Below are 24,711 nucleotides of genomic sequence, written 5' to 3' on the forward strand. Positions count from 1 at the left end.
ACTCACCACTTACCCCTTCCTTTGCTTACTTAAATCTTACTCTTCCCTCGTGTCTAAGCTTCTTAGAGAAGACTCCCCCTGCCATCCCTGGCCAGGTCAATTTTATGTGCTAATAGCACAGTGTGACCCTCCCCATCTTCATTCCTATCACCATTATGATTGTACATACATCTCCGTCTCCTTTTGGTTGGTTACTATCTTTCCTACCAAATGGCTACCTCTATATGGGCACCAGCCTTGTTTCTGGTTTTGCTATATTGTTACTGGTTGTTATTTTGCCATACTCAAATGCCTGACTTAGTGTCTGTTCCACAACAGTACGTTCTTAATAAATACTTTTTGATTGGCAATAAGTTACAGGAGAAACTCTTTCTTTTACTTGGGGACTTTCTGTGCTCCCTCCTGAGCCTCCCAGAGGCAGGACTTGCCAGGTCGTGGTCGGGGCAGTTGACAGCTCCCCGGGGCAGGCTTCTCTAGGCATTGACCTGCTTTCCAAAGACAACGTTGGGACATCTGGGGCTTCTGTTTGGCTAAACAGGGCAGGCAGCAAAGACTCGGTTGGCTATGTGGAAACTGTTCGGAAAATGCAGCTTTACTTGGGGGTACTGAGGGGCTGTGGGAGAAGGAGAGGAAAATGGTGGAGCAGCACAGAGTGAGAGAGAACTGGGGAGGGGAGGACATCCAATGGGAACTTCTGTGAGGTTTGCCTTGTGGTATCCAATTTAAACACCCTCCATATTCCCCATTAAACCATAGGTAAAACTTAATTAGCTTGCTAATGAGCAGTGGAATTTTGTCTGGTGTGGGCAGGGCCATGCCGGAAGAGGATTAGGCAAGTTGCTGAGTTCTACTTCAAGGTAGATGCAGGATAAGAACACAGCGCTTTGTCATTCAAACACACCCAAGAACTCCAATAGGAGTCCTATCCTATCCTCCATCTCACCTGGTCCTTTTGGAGATTTAGAAGATAGAGTTGTGCATCTCTTCGACTTTCCACTTACCTCATGGTATTGCAGATTGGTACTCCCATACAAGATAAGTGAAGTATTTCAAATAAAGTGGCTTGACCATGTAAGATTTTATTTTTCTCCCCGTGATCAGAGGGCATTTCCAGGAATGTTTTCTAAACATCACTTAGCTGTGCTTTTGGTTTTGTTCCAATAACAGTGAAAAACTAGGAACTACAAGTTTGTGAATTCTCTAGGTTTACGAAAATATTAAGCAATGGAATCGCACATGTACAGTGAAATGCAACTGTTATCAAATCTTAAAAATCTGAATGAACTATTTCAGGAAGTAAGAGCATTTTTATGGCACGAATGGGCAGGAAAATGACATTTGCTTACTCTGTACTAAAGTCAGTGCATTATTTTGTATTCATGAATACATTAATCCCAGAGGCTATGATGGGAAGGTAGAATTATAGCACTGTTGTGTAGCATGTATGATGTCTTTCCTGATTTTTCTAAATAGAGGAAGTCTCTTTTATTGGTTATTCTTCACAGTAGTATTGTAAGACAAGTCAATCTCCTTATCTTGACAGTATATTTGAAACCACTGACAGAGAAGTGAAATAAACTGCCAGCATCACTAACAAGTGAGTGAGATAGCTAGAGTAAGCACTTTTGTGTCTGGGTTACCAGACAGTTTTAATTTATTTTCAACTGCATCACATGGGCTTCCCAGGTCACAGAAGAGCTATCATGTGAAGATATGCAAAGTTAAAGGCAATCTCAATTCCTGCCTTGGGAAAGAGCTACATACCGCAAAATATTTTTCATCGATTACTTTATATTCAAAACCCTGCAAATTAAGGCCAGTATGGCTTCCAGTTCTACCAGTGAGGAAAACGCGACCCAGATAAGTGAAATGATGCCAGAATGTGCAGAGCTGTGGCTGGAATCTCACTAACCAGTTGTACAAGGTTACAATTTATATGCATTCTTTACACTAAAGATTGTGCATTTCTAAAGTCATAACATCAGCTCCACAGCAAGACTTTCAAAGAGACAGAATTGTTTTTTTTTTTGTATCGTGCACATTGAAAAATGAATTAAACCAGGTCTCCTGGTCCTGAAAATGAAAAGAGAGGTTGGTTTCCTCATACAGGCACAGTATCAGTTTTTTATCATACATAAGTGTAGAATGAAAACAAAAGAAAACGAAATGATTTACAAAGTGTATCAATTTTTGTAATATCCAATTGTATGATGGAAACAAAAGAAAACAAAAACTATTTACAAAGTTTTTTAATATGGTGCATCAATGAAAAGAATTAAATATTAAATTTTTACATTCCATCATCTCTAAATACATATTCAGTGAGCTAGCTTCATATGTTTTGGATTTTTAAAGTGTAGTCAAAAATATAAAAGACAAGGAGAAGGGAAATGAATTGGTTTTTTTCATAAAACCATAAACACATACTTTCTCAAACACAGGACCAATCAGCTCAATAAAAACATTTACTAAACTAAAAGAAAGTTTTGGAAGGAATCACATAGCCTAGAGCAGAGGACATTTTCCAGAAAAGCAAAATATTGATACACGTGTCAACAAATAGCAAAACAACAACAAACTTATTTTAAATACTCCAAAATGTTTGTGTTTTTAATTTGGGAAAATCCTATCTCCAGTGGGAAATATGTCTAATCAGTTCCAAAACATTAAAGTTATTTTTCTTTCATTCTCAATTAAAAATTGGTTGGGCACATGATTATGTATTTTCAGAGACAAAATAGTTGCCTTTTCCTTTAACTGTATAATGTTAACAGTGGATTCAGGGTCAGTTGTAGATTTCCATCAGGACTGTTCTCAAAGATTCCAACCCCATTAAAATGAAAAATAGCATTAAAATGTAAAGGTCTTGACACTGAAATGTTTTACAATTATCAACCATCCAAATAGATGCCAAGCAGAATTATTTAAAGGAGCTGCAAAGTTACTTCTCGGTTAAAGCAGAGTGACAGCTGATATAAGTAGCTCCATTATTTACATATCTCTCCTACACTGCTCTAGAAATGAACAAATAAGAATTCCATGTTGTTTTGTTTGCTTTTCTCCCCCCCATTAGAGGCTTTTCACCAGCCATGTTTCTTTCACCTGAGGAATGAATTCATATCCCAAGTCAGTTAGTAGGTAAATCTTCAGCAATGTAATTGAAATTATAATTCAGACTTCAGATCAATAACAATGTTAGCAGGTCAATAACAGCCACCCAGAATCCTGTGGCAGTTCCTGAGATAGAGAGAGTTTTAAAGGAAAAAGGAAAACTAACTCCAAATAAATGAAAGGAGTACTTAGAAGCATAGAGGTAGAAAAGAGATAACAGAATACATAGGAGCAGATAAAGAAAGTTTATTGGAATGAAAAGGAGAAGGAGATAAAGTGTACTGGAGCAGGATTGTGACGAAAGCAATAAACCAAGTGGAAAAAACTAGAATGTATTATTGTTCTTTTCATTACGTAACAGTGCTACCAAAAAGATTATTTTCCTGACTGGGTTTGCTTCTATCAGCAGTTTTAATGTGTGAATTATATACAGTGGTGATGCCTTGCAAGATTTACACACACACACACACACACACACACACACACACACAAGAACAGGCTTTGTGCAGGGAGCATTCCATAAAGGAGGCACTTTACCTGTTAACCTTATTCTGGACATCAGAAACTTGACTACAAATATCCTCACCTTGGCCACAAAGTTCAATCTCTCTCCTTGATAAAAGCTGAATGAGACGTTTCTAACCAGGGCATTTAAAGATGCACAAAGGGGAGGAGGAACGTGGAACTTAGTTGAGGATGACGTTGCTTGAGAACCACACTCAGCTCCGTCAAGCACAGAGGGTGAAGTTGAGGGTGATATTTGGCTTGCATTTCTTTTTCTATTTGCTGACACAGCTTGATGGCAAATGTTCCAAGTGTGGTTTGTTTCCAATTGTGCTGCCCTAGCTGCCTGTGCCTACCTGGGAATGCTTTCTTTTTTCTGCTTTGCTGCCTCCCTTGTCTTTGAAAGAAAGAACACAACTGCAAGGTAACTGTAGTCAGAAAGTCAACCACCATTTCCAAACACCCTTCATTTGATGTGCAATAGAAACTAGAGAGGTAAAGAGCTAGGAGGAGGATTGTAAATAAAGACTCACCGCTCCACCGCTCCCTAAATTAACATACAGTTTTGCCCCATGTCTGTGGTCTATGAATGTTTAAGAGCAGTCTGAATCGACTAGCCACTTCAGAATAATGTTATACTTCACAAAAGTTAGGAGATTTGGTCCTCTGCCTCTTTTCTGAGCTATTTTCTACATATCAAAGGAACAGGAAAAGTACACTGGACTGTTTCCAAATTGAAAATTCTCTCACCCACTCTGCCCACATCTCCTGGTTTGAGCAGAGATGAGTTCTCTAAGCCCATCGTGATTCCGTTCACAGAGTAAACCTCGTCCCATCTACTCCACTCTGCTTCTCCTTCCAGAGGGCCTGGAGCAAATGCACAAGCCATGGAAACTCAGGTAGGCCTGACTTCATTCCTTAGGCTACTCCTTTAAACAAGCCTAGCCCATGGTCAAGGCTACTCTTGACTTTACGGATGATCTGGAACCTGTCAGGCCCAGTGCATTAACTTGCCTGATGTCAATTTCAGATCACTATATTATTTTCAGTGTCAAATTATTCAATGTGGTCTCTCTCCCACTGCAAAGACAACACCAACTGCTCTGGTTAAAAATTCTAACCTACATATTGGTTTCCTGTCTTGATATTTAATTCTCACTACTTTTAGGCTATATAAGAGCATAAATCTTCATCTTCCAAGTTACCACCAAGTCCATGAAGCATTTCATGATTTTTACACTGAGTTGTTTCCCCTACTAACTTCTGCACCTAAAAGAAAGGAAATCAGTTATGGAAATCAGTGATATATACCAGACACTCCAAAATCTCTGCTTTTAAAATATGAGAGATAGCAGTAACTCCAAACAGACCAAATACAGTAAGTGTATATACTTTTTTATATGCACCAAATAACATGGCTTCAAAATATATAAAGAAAAAAAAAATGATCCTCAAGGAGAAACTGACAAATCTAATATCAGGATAGATTTTAACACAGCCTTCTCAATAATTGATACTGATTCTTTGAAGTAACTACTCCATTTCCAAATTTTGAAATTCAAAAATGTACTTCTATAAAATTCATGGTTTCATAGTTAAAAATTAATTAGCCAAGTTTCTCACTTAATAACTAAGAAAAAAGAATAGAATTAAACCTAAAGAAAATAGGGAATAAAATAATAAAGTTAAAAGCTGGAATCAAACAGGTAACAAAGAATCAATAAAGCAAAAGTTGCTTCTTGGAAATGACAAATATAATTTAAAATCATAACTGGTGAGAATATAAAGAAAAAAATTAAATGAAGAAATAACATCAAGAGAGAAAAGGGAGATATAACCACAGATGTAGCAGAGATTTTTTAAATTAGAGATTATGAAAAACTTTGGAATTAAATTTTAATATTTATACAAAATAGAAAAATTCCTAGAAAAATTTAACTTACCAAAACTGACTCAAGAAGAAGTAGACAACAAGACTTGTCATATATTCATTAAATAAATTAAATCTGATCTTTAAAATTCTCTACCAGTGAATATATCATTTTAGATGATCTTTTAAGCATTCTATGAAATGAAGTTCTATGAAACATTCAAGGAATATATAAATCCAATCTTAACCAATCTCTTCCAGAGAATAGAAAATGTGAAGTATCCCTGCATGGGTTAGGATAACAATAGGGTGTTGTATCAGGGACTCAAAGCTAATTCAGTGGCCTAAAGAAGACATAATTTTTTTTTCTATTACATAACAATCCTTGGTTGGTGTTTTAGACAGAGAGGGATGTCATTCAGGACCCGTTTCTTCAACCTTGTTTTTAAGATTTTTGGTTTTTGGTGTGTTGTTTTTGTTTTTGTTTTTTTGTCTGATTGATTGCAGATACATCCACATTCTGGCTCATAAGAAGTAGACAGAGAGTGTATGGAAAATGGAAACCTCAATATTTTAAATCTCTGATTGTAAATTGTGTGTATCACTTTTGCTCACATTCCATTGGGATCAGTATAGTAAGCAGTGAAAACCCAACTTCAAAGGAGTCTGTGAAAACTGTCACTGCTCTACATTAGTATGGTTAGACAGGCTTCAACTCACTTCTGTTGAAAGTATGCAAGTAGAGGATGGATGACACCTGTTTGATGTACTGTGAAAGGAATTCCTGCATCAGAATAAAGGTTTCTCATGTTCGATCTAAGAGTTTTTCATACTCCAAGAGTTTGTGAATCTATCATATAGTTTTCTCAAAAAGCAAACAAAGGGAGAACACCAGAACAAGAAAATGAGTACAAAATAAGAAGGCTGAAGGCACCAAAACAAGCCATTCACTCCAAATTTGCCTGTGTTTGGAGGTGAGAAATAGGTCATGTTAGCGCTAAGATTATAGTTCAGGGAAGAGTGATTCAGTCCCTTGTTGCCTTAAATCCACGAATTTACCAAGTAAGGGCCATTTCTGTATTTCATATGTAACTACTATCATGATATACCTCAACTGACTCATTAGATAGTACAGGAAGAGAACTCAAATTTTATGTAGCATCTACCATACTAGATGTTTATAAATAATATTTCATTTAATCTTTCTGTAACTGCATTTCTATAGATGAAGAAAATTACAATTAAAGAGATTAAACCAATTGCCTGAGGTTATACATTTCCTGGATTTCCATTTCCCTGATTTATACAAAGGATTTCTTTTCATTTAGCTCTAATAGCCCAGTTATTTGGGGATTGGAATCATTACACCACACTGAAGGGCAGTTGTAACAAGTCATTACAGGTAAAGTTTCATATTTTTAATATAAAATACTTGCATGTGGAAACTAAGATATGTAATTGTATCTGGAAGAAATATATTTATGATTATTAATTGTAAAATATATTTTTTTGAATTTTGAATTTTATTTTATTTGTTTTTTTATACAGCAGGTTCTTATAAGTAATCCATTTTATACACATCCGTGTATACATGTCAATCCCAATCTCCCAATTCATCACACCACCACCCCCACCCCCCCACCGCTTTCCCCGCTTGGTGTCCATTCATTTGTTCTCTACATCTGTGTCTCAATTTCTGCCCTGCAAACCGGTTCATCTGTACCATTTTCTAGGTTCCACATATATGCGTTAATATACGATATTTGTTTTTCTCTTTCTGACTTACTTCATTCTGTATGACAGTCTCTAGATCCATCCAAGTCTCAACAAATGACCCAATTTCGTTCCTTTTTATGGCTGAGTAATATTCCGTTGTAGATATGTACCACATCTTCTTTATCCATTCATCTGTCGATGGGCATTTCGGTTGCTTCCATGACCTGGCTATTGTAAATAGTGCTGCAATGAACATTGTGGTGCATGTGTCTTTTTGAATTATGGTTTTCTCTGAGTATATGCCCAGTAGTGGGATTGCTGGATCATATGGTAATTCTATTTTTATTGTTTTAAGGAATCTCTATGCTGTTCTCCATAGTGGCTGTATCAATTTACATTCCCACCAACAGTGCAAGAGGGTTCCCTTTTCTCCACACCCTCTCCAGCATTTGTTGTTTGTAGATTTTCTCATGATGCCCATTCTAACTGGTGTGAGGTGATACCTTATTGTAGTTTTGATTTTCATTTCTCTAATAATTAGTGATGTTGAGCACCTTTTCATGTGCTTCTTGGCTATCTGTATGTCTTCTTTGGAGAAATGTCTATTTAGGTCTTCTGCCCATTTTTGGATTGGGTTGTTTGTTTTTTTAATATTGAGCTGCATGAGCTGTCTATATATTTTAGAGATTAATCCTTTGTTGATTCATTTGCAAATATTTTCTCCCATTTTGAGGGTTGTCTTTTCGTCTTGTTTATGGTTTCCTTTGCTGTGCAAAAGCTTTGAAGTTTCATTAGGCCCTATTTGTTTATTTTTGTTTTTATTTCCATTACTCTAGGAGGTGGATCAAAAAAGATCCTGCTGTGATTTATGTCAAAGAGTGTTCATCCTATGTTTTCCTCTAAGAGTTTTATAGTGTCCGGTCTTACATTTAGGTCTCTAATCTATTTTGAGTTTACTTTTGTGTATGGTGTTAGGAAGTGTTCCAATTTCATTCTTTTACATGTAGCTGTCCAGGTTTCCCAGCGCCACTTATTGAAGAGACTGTCTTTTCTCCATTGTATATCCTTGCCTCCTTTGCCATAGATTGGTTGACCATAGGTGGGTGGGTTTATCTCTGGGCTTTCTATCTTGTTCCATTGATCTATATTTCTGTTTTTGTGCCAGTACCACATTGTCTTGATTACTGTAGCTTTGTAGTATAGTCTGAAGTCAGGGAGTCTGATTCCTCCAGCTCTGCTTTTTTCCCTCAAGACTGCTTTGCTATTTGGGGTCTTTTGTTTCTCCATACAAATTTTAAGATTTTTTGTTCTAACTCTGTAAAAAATGGCATTGGTAATTTGACAGGGATTGCATTGGATCTGTAGATTGTTTTGGGTAGTAGAGTCATTTTCACAATACTGATTCTTCTAATCCAAGAACATGGTATATCTCTCCATTGGTTGGTATCATCTTTAATTTCTTTCATCAGTGACTTATAGTTTTCTGCATACAGGTCTTTTGTCTCCCTAGGTAGGTTTATTCCTAGGTATTTTATTCTTTGTATTGCAATGGTAAATGTGATTGTTTCCTTAATTTCTCTTTCAGATTTTTCATCATTAGTATATAGGAATGCAAGAGATTTCTGTGCATTAATTTTGTATCCTGCTACTTTACCCAATTCATTGATTAGCTCTAGTAGTTTTCTGGTGGCATCTTTAGAATGCTCTATGTATAGCATCATGTCACCTGCAAACAGTGACAGTTTTACTTCTTCTTTTCCAAATTGTATTTCTTTTTCTTCTCTGATTGCTGTGGCTAGGACTTCCAAAATTGTGTTGAATAATAGTGGTGAGAGTGGACATCCTTGTCTTGTTCCTGATCTTGCAGGAAATGATTTCAGTTTTTCACCATTGAGAATGATGTTTGCTGTGGGTTTGTCGTACATGGCCTTTATTATGTTGAGGTAGGTTCCCTCTATGCCCACTTTCTGGAGAGTTTTTATCAGAAATGGGTGTTGAATTTTGTCAAAAGCTTTTTCTGCATCTATTGAGATGATCATATGGTTTTTATTCTTCAGTTTGTTAATATGGTGTATCACATTGATTGATTTGCATGTATTGAAGAATCCTTGCATCCCTGGGATAAATCCCACTTGGTCATGGTGTATGGTCCTTTTAATGTGTTGTTGGAGTCTGTCTGCTAGTATTTTGTTGAGGATTTTTGCATCTATATTCATCAGTGATATTGGTCTGTAATTTTCCTTTTTTGTAGTATCTTTGTCTGGTTTTGGTATCAGGGTGATGGTGGCCTCAGAGACTGAGTTTGGGAGTATTCCTTCCTCCACAACTTTTTTGGAAGAGTTTGACAAGGATAGGTGTTAGCGCTTCTCTAAATGTTTGATAGAATTCACCTGTGAAGCCATCTGGTCCTGGACTTTTGTTTGTTGGAAGATTTTAAATCACAGTTTCAATTTCATTACTTGTGATTGGTCTGTTCATATTTTCTGTTTCTTCCTGGTTCAGTCTTGGAAGGTTATACCTTTCTAAGAATTTGTCCATTTCTTCCAGGTTGTCCATTTTATTGGCATAGGGTTGCTTGTAGTAGTCTCTTAGGGTGCTTTGTATTTCTGCTGTGTCTGTTGTAACTTCTCCTTTTTCATTTCTAATTTTATTGATTTGAGTCCTCTCCCTCTTTTTCTTGATGAGTCTGGCTAATGTTTCATCAATTTTGTTTATCTTCTCAGAGAACCAGCTTTTAGTTTTATTGATCTTTGCTATTGTTTTCTTTGTTTCTATTTCATTTATTTCTGCTCTGATCTTTATGATTTCTTTCCTTCTGCTAACTTTGGGTTTTGTTTGTTCGTCTCTCTCTAGTTCCTTTAGGTGTAAGGTTAGATTGTTTATTTGAGATTTTTCTTGTTTCTTGAGGTAGGCTTGTATTGCTATAAACTTCCCTCTTAGCACTGCTTTTGTTGCATCCCATAGGTTTTGGATTGTCGTGTTTTCATTGTCATTTGTCTCTAGGTATTTTTTGATTTCCTCTTTGATTTCTTCAGTGATCATTTGGTTATTTAGTAACGTATTGTTTAGCCTCCATGTGTTTGTCTTTTTAAAGTTTTTTTCCCTGTAATTCATTTCTAATCTCATAGCGTTGTGGTCAGAAAAGATGCTTGATATGATTTCAATTTTCTTAAATTTACTGAGGCTTGATTTTTGACCCACGATGTGTGATCTATCCTGGAGAATGTTCCGTGCGCACTTGAGAAGAAAGTGTAATCTGCTGTTTTTGGATGGAACGTCCTATAAATATCAATTAAATCTATCTGGTCTATTGTGTCATTTAAAGCTTCTGTTTCCTTATTTATTTTCATTTTGGATGATCTGTCCATTGGTGTAAGTGAGGTGTTAAAGTCCCCCACTATTATTTTTTTACTGTCGATTTCCTCCTTTATAGCTGTTAGCAGTTGCCTTATGTATTGAGGTGCTCCTATGTTGGGTGCATACATATTTATAATTGTTATATCTTCTTCTTGGATTGATCCCTTGATCATTATGTAGTGTCCTTCCTTGTCTCTTGTAACATTCTTTATTTTAATGTCTATTTTATCTGATATGAGTATTGCTAATCCAGCTTTCTTTTGATTTCCATTTGCATGGAATATCTTTTTCTATCCCTCACTTTCAGTCTGTATGTGTCCCTAGGTCTGAAGTGGGTCTCTTGTAGACAGCATATATATGGGTCTTGTTTGGGTATCCATTCAGCCAGCCTGTGTCTTTTGGTTGGAGCATTTAATACATTCACGTTTAAGGTAATTAACAATATGTATTTTCCTATGACCATTTTCTTAATTGTTTTAGGTTTGTTTTTGTAGGTCCTTTTCTTCTCTTGTGTTTCCCACTTAGAGAAGTTCCTTTAGCATTTGTTGTAGAGCTGGTTTGGTGGTGCTGAATTCTCTCAGCTTTTGCTTGTCTGTAAAGCTTTTGATTTCTCCATCGAATCTGAATGAGATCCTTGCCGGGTAGAGTAATCTTGGTTGTACGTTCTTCCCTTTCATCACTTTAAGTATATCATGCCACTCCCTTCTGGCTTGTAGACTTTCTGCTGAGAAATCAGCTGTTAACCTTATGGGAATTCCCTTGTATGTTATTTGTTGCTTTTCCCTTGCTGCCTTCAATAATTTACTTTGTCTTTAATTTTTGCCAATTTGATTACTATGTGTCTCAGCATGTTTCTCCTTGGGTTTATCCTGTATGGGACTCTCTGCACTTCCTGGACTTGGGTGGCTGTTTCCTTTCCCATGTTAGGGAAGTTTTCGACTATAATCTCTTTAAATATTTTCTCTGGTGCTTTCTCTCTCTCTTCTCCTTCCTGGGACCCCTATAATGCAAATGTTGTTGCATTTAATGTTGTCCCACCCAGAGGTCTCTTAAGCTGTCTTAATTTCTTTTTATTCTTTTTTTCTTTATTCTGTTCCGTAGTAGTGAAGTCCACCATTTTGTCTTCCAGGTCACTTATCTGTTCTTCTGTCTCAGTTATTCTGCTATTGATTCCTTCTAGTGTAGTCTTCATTTCAGTTATTGTATTGTTCATCTCTGTTTGTTTGTTCTTTAATTCTTATAGGTCTTTGTTAAACATTTCTTGCATCTTCTTGATCTTTGCCTCCACTCTTTTTCCGAGGTCCTGGATCATCTTCACTATCATTATTCTGAATTCTTTTTCTGGAAGGTTGCCTATCCCCACTTCTTTTAGTTGTTTCTCTGGGGTTTTATCTTATTCTTTCATCTGGTACATAGTCCTCTGCCTTTTCATCTTGTCTACCTTTCTGTGAATGTGGTTTTTGTTCCACAGGCTGCAGGATTGTAGTTCTTCTTGCTTCTGCTGTCTGCTCTCTGGTGGATGAGGCTATCTAAGAGGCTTGTGCAAGTTTCCTGATGGGAAGGACTGGTGGTGGGTAGAGCTTGTTGTAGCTATGGTGGGTAGAGCTCAGTAAAACTTTAATCCACTTGTCTGCTGATGGGTGGGGCTGAGTTCCCTCCCTGTTGGTTGTTTGGCCTGAGGCAACCCAACACTGGAGCCTACCCGGGCTCTTTGGTGGGGCTGATGGCGGACTCTGGGGGGGCTCACATCAAGGAGTACTTCCCAGAACTTCTGCTGCCAGTGTCCTTGTCCTCACGGTGAGCCACAGCCATCCCCTGCCTCTACAGGAGACCCTCCAACACCAGCAGGTTGGTCTGGTTCAGTCTCCTATGGGGTCACTGCTCCTTCCCCACTACTTTGTGTGTGCCCTCCAAGAGTGGAGTCTCTGTTTCCCCCAGTCCTGTCAAAGTCCTGCAATCAAATCCTGCTAGCCTGCAAAGTCTGATTCTCTAGGAATTCCTCCTCCCGTTGCCAGACCCCCAAGTTGGGAAGCCTGACGTGGGGCTCAGAACCTTCACTCCAGTGGGTGGACTTCTGTGGTATAAGTGTTCTCCAGTTTGTGAGTCACTTACCCAGCAGTTATGGGATTTGATTTTATTGTGATTGTGTCCCTCCTACAGTCTCATTGTGGCTTCTCATTTGTCTTTGGATGTGGGGTATCTTTTCTGGTGAGTTCCAGTGTCTTCCTGTCAATGATTGTTCAGCAGTTAGTTGTGATTCTGGTGTTCTCACAAGAGGAAGTGAGAGCATATCCTTCTACTCTGCCATCTTGGTTCAGGGCCTAATTGTAAAATATTTTGACATTGATTGGAATGATCAAAAATGGTGAAACAATAGTATAAATTATGCAAAGTTGTGCATCTCCTAAAAAGACATCTATCAAAATATCAAAACTTTAACCTCTTTAAGTTGGAAAGGTCATGTTTCTCATTTATAATTTCCCTAATAGAATAAATTGACTTAATTCCCTCATTTTAAATTAAATTTTAGCTCACTAATAGTGCATTACTGACAAAATGGGTATAATTTATTGTTTTATAGGAAAGAATAAAAGATGCAAGTTTGTCTTCAATGCCAATATATGCTATTTAGTGTTTGGGCGTTATTTCATTTTTCAGTAATAATTTCTCACAGACATTTAGAGCTTAATTCACCAAGAGACTCAGCTGTGAGGGAAAATGTCATATTCTCTTTCCCTACGGCCTTCCTAACTTATTTGGTGAATATGTTATCCTATTTTTTAGCTATTTCATGACAGTCCAGTAACATTTCAGCTTATTCTAAAAATAAAGAACATTTAATGAGCATCACCAAGACATTTCAAAAATGGTCTAAAGCTGGTGATGTCTCACTGTCTCCTGGAAGTCCCTGCCTGGCTCACACCTGTCCCTTCACCTTTGACCCAAACTCTCTGTTGGTCATAATTGAGTCCTTATAACTTTTTAAAATTGTTCCTTTTATGTTTTATTTTCTTTTTTTCAAAACTGTCTGACTTTGCTCACCTCTGGAGTTCTTTAATTTGTAATTCTGTGGAAACAAGCTGGATTGTTCATTCAATAGTTACTTTTGACATTATCCCAAACTTCTTAATAATACTTGAAAAATATCCCAGTTTTTGAACATGGAATTTTTTAAGTCATATTACTGTAAATTAGAACCTAGCGAACTAAGATATCTACCACCATTCCCTAATTCTAGCAAATAGACCACTGTATGATAAGGCGTTTATGACACGTAAAGAATGAAAGAGGCAGAACAGAACTTCAGATTTCAGTATCACAACAACTTTCAAAAGCAGGACAGACCATTGTATGGATTTAAACTAAAGACACACTTACAGGGAAAAAAAATCCTTCAGGCACTTCATCCTAAAAGGTGTATCCTCAAGTGTAGCATTTCATACCATGAATAACAATTGTGGAGCCCACTTTGTCGTATAAATATGGAACAAAATCTGTGGACTGATTTTATAAGTCATCCCTGTGTGTGCAAACAAGATGACAAAATGTTCATTGTGGCCTGCTTAGCTCAACTGACCTTTCCCCCCAGCAGTAGCCATGATCTTTTTAAAACATCAGTTCTCTATTCAAACCCTACAGTGTCTTTCCACCTCAGTCGAATAAAATCCAAAATCCTACAAGGATTTGTTGTGACCTGGCCCCTCAGAACCTCTCAGGTGTCATCTACTTCCACTGTCACCAGCCTCTTCACGTCCAACCACATGGGTCCCCTTGCTGTTCCTCACACATGCCAGGTGCCCTCCTGCCTCAAGGCCATTGTAGAACTGTCATCTCTGCCGTGGAGCCGTGTGGGTAGCAGGTGGCTCTCCACATAGCTCCCGACTATTTGTCTCAGCCTTTTGCTCAAGTGCCACCTCCCCTGCCATTGATTTTTTTTCCTTTGGTCTTCATTCCTCCACTGGAGTGTAAACTTTATAAAACTGGGGCCTTTGGTTTGTTCAAAGATGCATTTGCAGCACCTGAAGGAGTATCTGCCACAAAGTAGGCTCTCAATAAATATTGCTCTTGAATGAAGAAATGCAAAACTGAGTATAGTCCAGTACTCAACTCACATGAGGTATTCAGACAATATTTTTGACTCCCTATTTATTGAGGTCAAGGTTGTTGATGTGATAACCATAGAAATTAAGCAGAATTGAATGCTGTATGCCTGTCCCATGCTGGTATTCTCTAACTATAACCTGCATGCAGCTACTTACAAGGTAAACCCAAAAAGAGAGCAGAGAACATTTCTCAGAGAATATGCATGGCATGTATGAATTGAACAGTAAAAACATCAGATATGTTGTCGAATATATGTTGAATTTGCTGTGGTTTCAAAACTTCATGTATCACTCCACCTTCCATCCCCACCCAGATCAAAAAACTTATTCTACCTGTTGCACTATGTTCAATCCAATCCAACAAATTGCCCCTCACTTATGATTTAACACTTTATCTCCTAAAGATAATCAAGTTCAGATATCCCTATGGTAATTCAGTAACTGTCTCTTTCCCACAGGTCTCTTCACCCTCTAGCTGGTGACCCTCTTTTCATAGAGCTCAGGTGTGGCAGAGAGGGAGCGGGGCGTTGGTGGACATAGGATGGATCTGGCCAATCCTCATTTGAGTAAACAGCTGTTCCAAGGCTATAGAAGCCTTCCAAGGTTAAGGAACTCAAACTGTTCTCTGAGAGGAATCTGGCACCGGCTCTTCTGTGAGGCATATTAGAGGGCCTAAGGTGCCCAGCTGAGCCCTCCTTGAAGCCTGCTGTTGACCATCTTAAAGAGACCCTCTCATTCCACCTCCTTATTCCCCGACCCAGAGTGGCAGGGAATAAGGGGGTGGAATGAGAGGGTCTCTTTAAGATAGTCAACAGCACGGTTGTCATTCAGAAAACGCAAGAAAAGAATTGTGTACCATGCCTGAAGCAAGAAGTGAGGAAAAAGGGAAAAAGGAAAAAAAAAAAACCTGTAAGAATATGCCTTCACATTTAGTAGGTAAAGGATGTAGTTCTCAGCTGTGAACAAGCTCTGTTGGACGTTTCCACTTAGCCTTGGACAAGAGGCAAATCAACAAACTTGTCGAAGCAAGAGGGAAGGCATCTGTACATCACATTTCATGACCAAGTACCTATATTAGCGCTAGATAAATCCCATCTTCTTCAGAATACTCCCAGTATATTTTGCCACATATTATTTATCTAGTGCCTACTATGTATCAAGCATTGAATAAAGTTTTACAAGTATCATCTCATTTAAAGCTTAAGACAATCTTCTGAGACAGAAATTTTATGCCCATTTTACACATGAAACAGAGGCTTAGAGAAGCTTCGTAGCTTATTTAAAGTAAGTACTTGTATATTCTCTTTCTCCCCACCCCATGCTTATTCTTGCTCTTCCCAATGTATCGCAAAGTGTCTGTCTTGTATCATATTGTGTTCTAATGTGCACACCACATTTTACTGTAGTGTCGCTAAAATAGTGTCACCGTGAAGTCATAACCACCTGAGACAGGGGCTGCAAGTCAACCAATGTGAGAATTTAAGTCAAGGTCATGGATAGATGGCCAGCATCAGAATTTAGTCTGAAGACCTGTTTTGTTTTGACATGGTGCCTTGTTCTGATTTTTTAATGTTTTTAGGCAGGTTGTACATTTGCCAGTTTGCAGTTTCTACCATTCGCTTCTGATTCACCTCTCTGTTCCCCACATACACTCTTCCCCACACAGATTTTGAAAACATTCGAGTTTGAACCCTCTGATTAAGGTCAGCCATGAATCCATGGAAACTAGTAGTTCTCTGAGTTGTCTGATTTAAAACAATTGTCTATTCCTACTGAGAAAACAGACTCACGTTTGCAAGAGGATGGAAGAAAAAACAACACACAGAAGCTGTACAAATAAGAGGCTTGGATGGGGAGAATTTGGACCCAGAGCCAAAACAGTTTCTTAGATCGGAAAAGCTGAGTAAAAGTGAACACCATGCCAGCTGTCCAAGGTTAGGTCTGGATCCAAGTCACAAATGTCAAAGCAGCACAACTAAACTAAAACTACAGATATTCCTCAGTGTGCAATGGGTTATGTCCTCACACTCCCAGCGAAAGCTGAATACAGTGAATTGAAATGCATTGAATATACCTAGCCTACTGAACATCACAGCTTAGCTTTGGCTACTTCAATCGTGCTCAGAACACCTGCGTTAGCCTACAGCGGGGCACCATCACCCAACACAAAGCCTATTTTATCATAAAGTGTTGGAGATCTCATGTAATTTGTTGACTACAGGACTGAAAATGAAAAGCAGAACGGTTTGAAGTGTACGGGTGCTTTGCCCCCATGACTGGGGGGCTGACTGAGAGCTGCGCCCACCGTCGCTGCCCGGCATCACAGGAGAGGACCTACACCAGATCGCTAGCCTGGAAAAATACCAAAATTCAAAGAACTGTTCCTACTGAATGCCTGTCACTTTCACACATTGAAAAAATCCTCAGTTAAACTGTAAGTGGGAGACTCTTTGCACTAATTAACCTTACCTTTGTTTGGTATTGGACGTGGGGTACCCTAATATTTACACCTCTCTCTCCATGAGAGCTCAGATTCACGTGCAAGGGTGATTCAAATCTTTGAGGCAGACTAAACCAGATGCAAGGTGCACCCCCCCATCTAGAACTGGCGTGCAGCAACCCTGCTTACCAGTGATGCTCTAGTTAAACCCCTGACCCGCTAGACGGAGACAACTCCCCAGATGTTGACTATCTCTCTACATGCAGTAGGTAGACTCTCTGCAGCAGGATCATTTGCTAAAATGTAGATTCCTAGACACACCTCTCTCCCCACCCACCCCCAAAAGTCTTCTCAACTGGAGCCTCAAAGTGAGATCTTGGAATCTGTCTTGTAACAAACATCACCCTATAATTTTATGATCACTCAACATGGGAATCACTGCCTTCGACTTAAGCCAGAGGTCCTCCTGCCTCACTTCCTTTGATCTTGACCTTCCTGGAACTTCAGTCTTCTTACCGAACTGCCCTCTTACTGAACTGAATACCAGACAGGATGCCTTCTATCTGCCCCTATTCTACCACTGCCCAATCTCCAGCATAACAAGGTGACGATATTTAATGATTGCTTCTACTCTCCATTCTCTGGCCTGGTATTGAAATAGCTAACTGCCCTGTTAAGTTGTCGTGAGCAGTGCCTATGAGTCTAGAAGCTACAAAGAGTAGTGTGTTAATTAGCTAAGCTGTTCACTCTGAAATGGTGGAAGAAAACACTTTCCAAAATAAACAAAGGGAAGTCACTTGACAGATAAAATAGATCAGGCACAGACCCTCAATAAATAGTCTTCCTACCCCTGGGAAAACAAAATAAGAACAACAACAACTTTGCTGGATTTTGTGCCTGCCAACCTTTAAATCTGTATAAGAAGTAATTTACTTTATAGTTCATTCTGTTGTATACGTGCAATCAATGAGTAAACTATTGCATTATGTTTGCCTAGCTTTCCTATCAAGAACATAGAATAAATGAGCCATTGGATTACTATGTATATATCATTTTTTAAATAGACTGAAAATATATGTAAATAACTCTGTCTCCTGAGCTTAGGCAGCATGCAAAGACATTTAAGGGTTATCACAATAATGCAAAATTCATGACAGCTCATTTTCTGTAATAGTAACTCTGAGTCACCATGAAGAATTGAGGACACATATGGGAAACAATTTCAGTAGGAGGGTGACCTATGAGTACAAAATTTTTAAAGTAACAAAGTTTTCTGTTAACTTCAGTAGCATAAGTGCCATGCTGTCATTTTCTCCTAGGCAGCCAGTTGTAATGCAGGCATCTCCAGAGATCGGAAATGCACTGGGTTTGCTACACATGGCATTTTGTATAAGTCTCAGAACTGTGGAGAATCCCCAGTGGTGGTGGAAAGGTTGTTTCTTTTCCCAGTGTCACATCCCATTACAACACCACCATTCCACATCAGCTGAACAAATACTGATTCTGCAAACAAAACAGGTAACAATGATAAAGGACAGAAGTGTGTAGAGAAACAAAATATCTAATTCCAAGAAAAGCACTCAACCTTTTTAGAGGGTAACTTGGAAAGAACTATCAAAATTTTAGATGCGAGTATATTTTGACTGTTAGAAACGTATTTGCACTAACAAATAATGAGGTAATGATGCATATATAAAGCCATTCATTGCAGCCTTGTTTGCAATTAAAATCCTCAGAACGTTTTAAACTTTCATCTATACAAACTAGGTTTAAAAGCTATGGTACATATTCTACTGAGTGGCCATTAAAAAATGTGTATAATAAAGCAGTATTGTATTTATTGATTGGAACAATATCCATGATATATTATCAAATGAAAAAGTAAGTTGCAAAGTATTATATTATGTTTATACTTGTGTATAAACATGCGTATATAATATTATATATGTATTGAAAGGTTCTGAATGTATATGCATGATGCTGCTGAATATGGTCATCTTTACAGGTTGCCAATTAGGATCTGAAAGACTTGGGTGCTTTCACTCACCACTTTATACTTTCTGTACTATTTTAGTGTTTTTATTTTTTACTATTAGCCTGCATTGATTTGAAATAAATTTATTAAAGATCAAAATCTCTGATAACACAAAATCTTTGATAACTTTGATAACATGTGAGTAATAGGATAAAAATCTTCATACACTGTTAGAGAAAGTGTTAATTGGTAACACTTCCATGGAGGAAAATTTGGCAGTATATTTCAAAATTGAAGTGCATATGTTATTTGATCCTGCAAGTCCTTTACTGGAACTTTATCCTACAGCTGTATTGACATATGCACAGGATAGTCATTGTATTATATAAGAGCAAACATTGATATCTACCCAATTGCCCATCACTTGTACATCAATAAATGGATTACTATGCAGTTATTAAAAAGAATAAGAGAGTTCATTTGCATACCATAATAAAATAGTCACCAAGATATATTGTTAGATACAAAAAGCAAGCTAAATTTAATGTTAGTCTTTGTGTTAATATAAAGACTATAAATGCCTATATACTTCTAAATGTATAGAATACCTTTGAAAAGAAATATTTTAGAAATTAGTAATTAGTTTTCTCTTAAGGGATGGCCTAAGGAGAAGTGCGAAGGCGAATTGGTTTTACTAAATATTCTTTTGTGCCTTCCAAATTGTGTATCATGTGTTGGTATTGCTTATTTAAAAAACTAATTTAAAATAATGTTCGAGTGTTTGATAAGGAATTTGATAGCAGGCACAGATTCTCATTCCATTCAGAGAACACAGATAACTTTTATTCATTCATTCAACAAACATTTATTGAAAACTTATGTGTCCAGAATATTTCTAGGTCCTTTGTATATATCAGGTAATAAAACCAACAAACTCTCTGCTTTTATGAAGCTTATATTTGTGGGGGAAGGAGCAGGTGCAGGGCAGAGACTAACAATAACAGTAAATATAATAAAGAATATATAGTATGGTAGAAGGTTATAAGTGCCATAGAGGGAAAAATAGTAGACAGGGTCAGGGCATAAGAAATGCAGGGGTGGAGGGTGAGGGATAGGTTGCATCATTAAATAAGGTGGCAGGGGAGGCCTCATTGAGATGGTTAAGATTGGAGCAAAGATTTGAAGATAGATTCCAGGTGGGCATCCAGCGAAAGAGCATTTCAAGCAAAAAGAAGAGCTCAAGTAAAGACGTTGAGGTAGAAGTTTCCTGATCCATTCAAGAGGCAAAAGACCAGTGGGGCTGTTGTGGGATAATTGAGGAAGAGAAGTGTAGGGGGTGAGGTCAGAGAAATAACTGAGATCAGAGCCCTCAGCTGGGACCTGCTGCCGTTATAAGAACTTCAGTTCTTACTCTGAGTGAACCGCTGCAGAGTTTGAGCTAAGGGATGAAGTGACTTGATTTACTTACCCAGCCATTACTCCAACTGCTGTACTGAAAATAGATTATAGAGAAAAGAGTGGAAACGGAGAGACCTTGAAAGAGGCTATTGCGTATCCCAGGCGAGAGATGGTGGTGCTGCCAGTAGCAGCAGTGGTGATGGTGAGAAGTGATCAGATTTGAGTAAAACACACAGGATTTCCTGGTGGTGGGATGTGAGGTGTGAGAGGCAGGAGCCAAGGATGATTCCAAAGTTTGCTAACCCTTGAGCGTAAACCCTGAGACGCTTGCTCACCCACTTTCTTCATGCAGCTGCTACAAAATGAATGCCTGGTAGAAAAGAGGGATCATAACATAATGCTAATGGGCAAAGGCTCACACTGTAAAAAAAAAAAAAAAAGGTGGACATGGGCTATTTGTCTTCAAGAGGTTGGGTGATTGCTATTGCTTTTATTTTATTTCATTTCATTTTCTCTACAAATTGTTTGTTATACTTCAACAAGGTCACTGTGACATTTGAGAGTTTCTCTCATGGTTAGTCCTTCAGCTTGTCTTCTTCTTTAACTTTTGCAAAAAAATTCACAAAGTTGTATACGAGTTTCCACACAGATATTCTGTTTCAAAAATATCCTGGTGAGGAAAATTCTGTCTGAATAATCTTGGGGGATGTATCTGAAATTTGAGGGAATGGAAATGGCTCATGATGGGAAATACACCCAGGAGGTCAGCTAAGACAGAAACATGTATTGCATTTAGCTTTTGATAAAGTGATGGGTTTGACCGAGGGGAAAAAGTGAGGTGAAAAGTGGACATAACACTTAACTCATTCATTTCAATTATTTGTTGACACATCTATCTCCTCCAGGGCATTGTCTTTGTCTGACTCATATCTGTTTCCCTTGAGGTCTGTACTTATTCCTTTTGAGCAAAAACAGAGTGACTAAACTGTAAATATAAAGATCTGGAAAATGAAAGAGGAACTTGAGTTAATACCCCTATTATTACTGTAGATGTCAGTAAGAATAATATGGATAGGTATTTTGTGTTCATATTAAAATCAACACCACTGGAAAACACCATTACCCACTCTCTGATGGGAAACCAACTCAATTAATGACCGCCCTTTCCCGACAGAGAAGGCCATTATTGAAATTTCACATACATTATTACATTATAGCATGGATATAAAAGTCTCCTGTTTGCTGATAATAATGCTATTACATTAGCACTGTCTGGATAAATGCACTATTCATTTGATTACATAAAACAAGTATCATATTGAACTGTAGTCATATTGACTATACTGTGTGTGCTTTATAAAAGCCACAGGGAGAAAGTTTTCCATACAGATTTTCTGTGTAGCTGAATGGTTGCCATTCTTGATTGGTCAAGCACATAATATTTTAATGCTCCAAATAGAACAGACTTCAGATGACCCAAGTTAGAATAAATAAAAACATTCTTCTTTTTCCAGAGAGGGTTACTTTTCTGCATCTGATCTAAGTTACCAACTCAGAGAAAAATCAAGCCATGAAAAGAAAAAAAGAATTAATAGCATACTTTGTTCAGACAACCAGATGAGAACTTTCAGTCCCCAGAGGAAATATGAATTAAGGATAAGCAACAATTGACCTTGGGAACTCCCATGATTCAGTAGGTCAAAACATATCTGCTGCTTCCTCCCAAATTGTATTTTAAAATGCAGAATAGGATTAAAAACATAAATCTTCCAATTTTATCCTTCAATTCCCACACTTTGTAATCTGTGTGAAACACCTATAATCAGGTCACTGGATCCTTCTGATGTGCAGAAATACAGACTAAAGAACTACAGTTAAAATTTGAAAATCATTTAAAAGCATTAACACTGGGGGCTTCCCTGGTGGCGCAGTGGTTGGGAGTCTGCCTGCCAATGCAGGGGACACGGGTTCGAGCCCTGGTCTGGGAAGATCCCACATGCCGCGGAGCAACTAGGCCCGTGAGCCACAATTACTGAGCCTCCGCATCTGGAGCCTGTGCTCCGCAACAAGAGAGGCCGCGACAGTGAGAGGCCCGCGCACCGCGATGAAGAGTGGCCCCCACTTGCCACAACTAGAGAAAGCCCTGGCACAGAAACGAAGACCCAACACAGCCATAAAAAATAAATAAATTAATTAATAAATTAATTAATTTAAAAAAAAAAGCATTGACACTGGATTCCTTTAAGTTTATTTATCTTAGTTGCTATCACGTGGTTTTGAGAGTGGGTGAATGGAGGAGATGTTGATATATATAAGACCTCACCTTAGTTTGTTTGATTTTCAACCTTCGGCTTTCCGTGATAGTAGTAAAAGATTACTAACTGTTTTGTCTCATCTTGTAAATAGTATAGCGGCTGAGCTACATATAAAGTTAGCAGGAGCTATAAATAGACAAACATGTAAAAATCCTGCCTGTTCCTTTTAGAAACTGTGATCTTGGGAAAATTACTTAACCATACCAAGCCTCAATTTCCTCATTTGTAAGAGAATAAAGTGCAGATGACTATCCCTGCCTCATAGAACAGTAGAGGATACTTGCCCACACCATGGAGGCGTCTATATGGATATAGAAACATTATTTCCCTATATGGAAATATAGCTGCAGATGTATTAACTTGAGAGTTGTGTGGTGTGAGAAGAGATGGAGAAGGTTCTCTCCTCACACACAGTTCCAGCCTCAGTGGAAGTTAATTCTTGCTGTAGTCTCTATGCAAAGACTACCTGGAAAGATGTTTCCTCTTTGGTCCGTACATCTACTCTAGACACAAACGACCCTATATCTTCCTCAGTCTGGAAAGTGGGGACAAATACAGGGTTTGGAATCCAAAGGTTTGAGTTTGGATCTCATTTTTCTACTTACAGAGTACTGGTGCTTATTTAGCCTACATTCATCTCAACTTTAAATGTCCAGAAATCGCAACTCTCTTATTTTAATTTTTAATTCTCTTAATTTTTAAAATTAAAAATAGAATAATTCCTACCTCATTAATAAAGAAAATTAGATGAGGTTACACTAACTCTTGCTACTGGGTAAGGTGTCAGGGTGGAAAATTTTTCCCTTCTCCACTTCCAGGTTCTTTGGCTAGTCTAATAATTAAATTGACATGAGACAGATTAACGGAGAAAAGCAAATTTAGTTTTGTACATACGGGTGCCCCAAAGATATGATACCCAAGGGGAAGTCAGGCAGTTGAGGCTTATATGCTATCCTGAGGCTCAGAGAGTATAAATGTCATGGCCCTCATCTCCTGACATCAAACCCAGTTCTTCTTCATTGGTTCTAAATTGTCTTACCCATCCTAATGATCCATGAAAAAGAATCCAAAGTAAGACTGAAGGGGAAAAGTATTTCTGAGAAGTCATAGTAAACTGAGTGGATTTACTCTTCAAAATAATTTGAGGTATGGAACAGTGGTATATATAAAATGTATATATATATAAATTCAAAAGAGAGGGATAAAAATAGGCTGTGGCAGAAAACGGCTTTTAAAGGTGACTTCCTGCAAACAGTTTTAGACCAGAGGCATAGGAATACCTTAAGAAGGGGGGAAAATGTAAAGAAAATGCAATTCTTTCCAGAATGGACCTATTTTGAATGAAATCATGTTGGTCTCACTGAAATTATGTTGTTTCAGTGAATTTCATGGCATTACCTTTAGCCATATTAACTTCTTCAGCAGACAAAAATATACATTGAAAGTAAAAACATCAAGTATGAGATAACTGTGCTTATTAGGGTTATTTAAAATTTTGAAGAAAATAACTGAGCGTTGGTGAAGTCTGAAAACCCCTGTGATCACTTGAATTAAATGTTCAGGATAACCAAAGGAAAGGAATTTAGAGAAGAAAGCAGAGGCAGTTCAGAAGCTCAGAACTGCAGCAGTCTTCTCCCAGAAACACAATAGAAACGTCCCCATTTTCCTCAACATTCACCCCGACTCAGTCCTTGTACCCATCACACAGGCTCACTTCCTGATGACAATTCCACTGCCCTCCAGGCTTTACATCCACTACAGCGTCAGTTATGCAATGAGGGCACCAGGAATCAGCTGGAGAGGAAAGATGCCCTCACTCCGTGTGCCATGGCCGCCCTAGAGAAAACATCCTTCTGGTAACACACAAGGTCACCGGGTAGCATAGGTTAGGTAGAGCTGGTTGAAGCTGCGTGATCTGGGCA

The 24,711-nt window shown here is 38.1% G+C and overlaps 1 long non-coding RNA gene across 2 annotated transcripts in view; it reads right to left on the minus strand.

The window, feature by feature from the left end:
- The window catches only part of LOC137763953 (uncharacterized), a 298,397-nt gene that overhangs the window by 22,587 nt on the left and 251,099 nt on the right, over positions 1-24,711 (minus strand). The gene's annotated exons all lie outside the window — the stretch shown is intronic.

Source organism: Eschrichtius robustus, chromosome 4, assembly GCF_028021215.1.
Source record: "Eschrichtius robustus isolate mEscRob2 chromosome 4, mEscRob2.pri, whole genome shotgun sequence".
Classification (NCBI taxonomy): Eukaryota; Metazoa; Chordata; class Mammalia; order Artiodactyla; family Eschrichtiidae; genus Eschrichtius; species Eschrichtius robustus.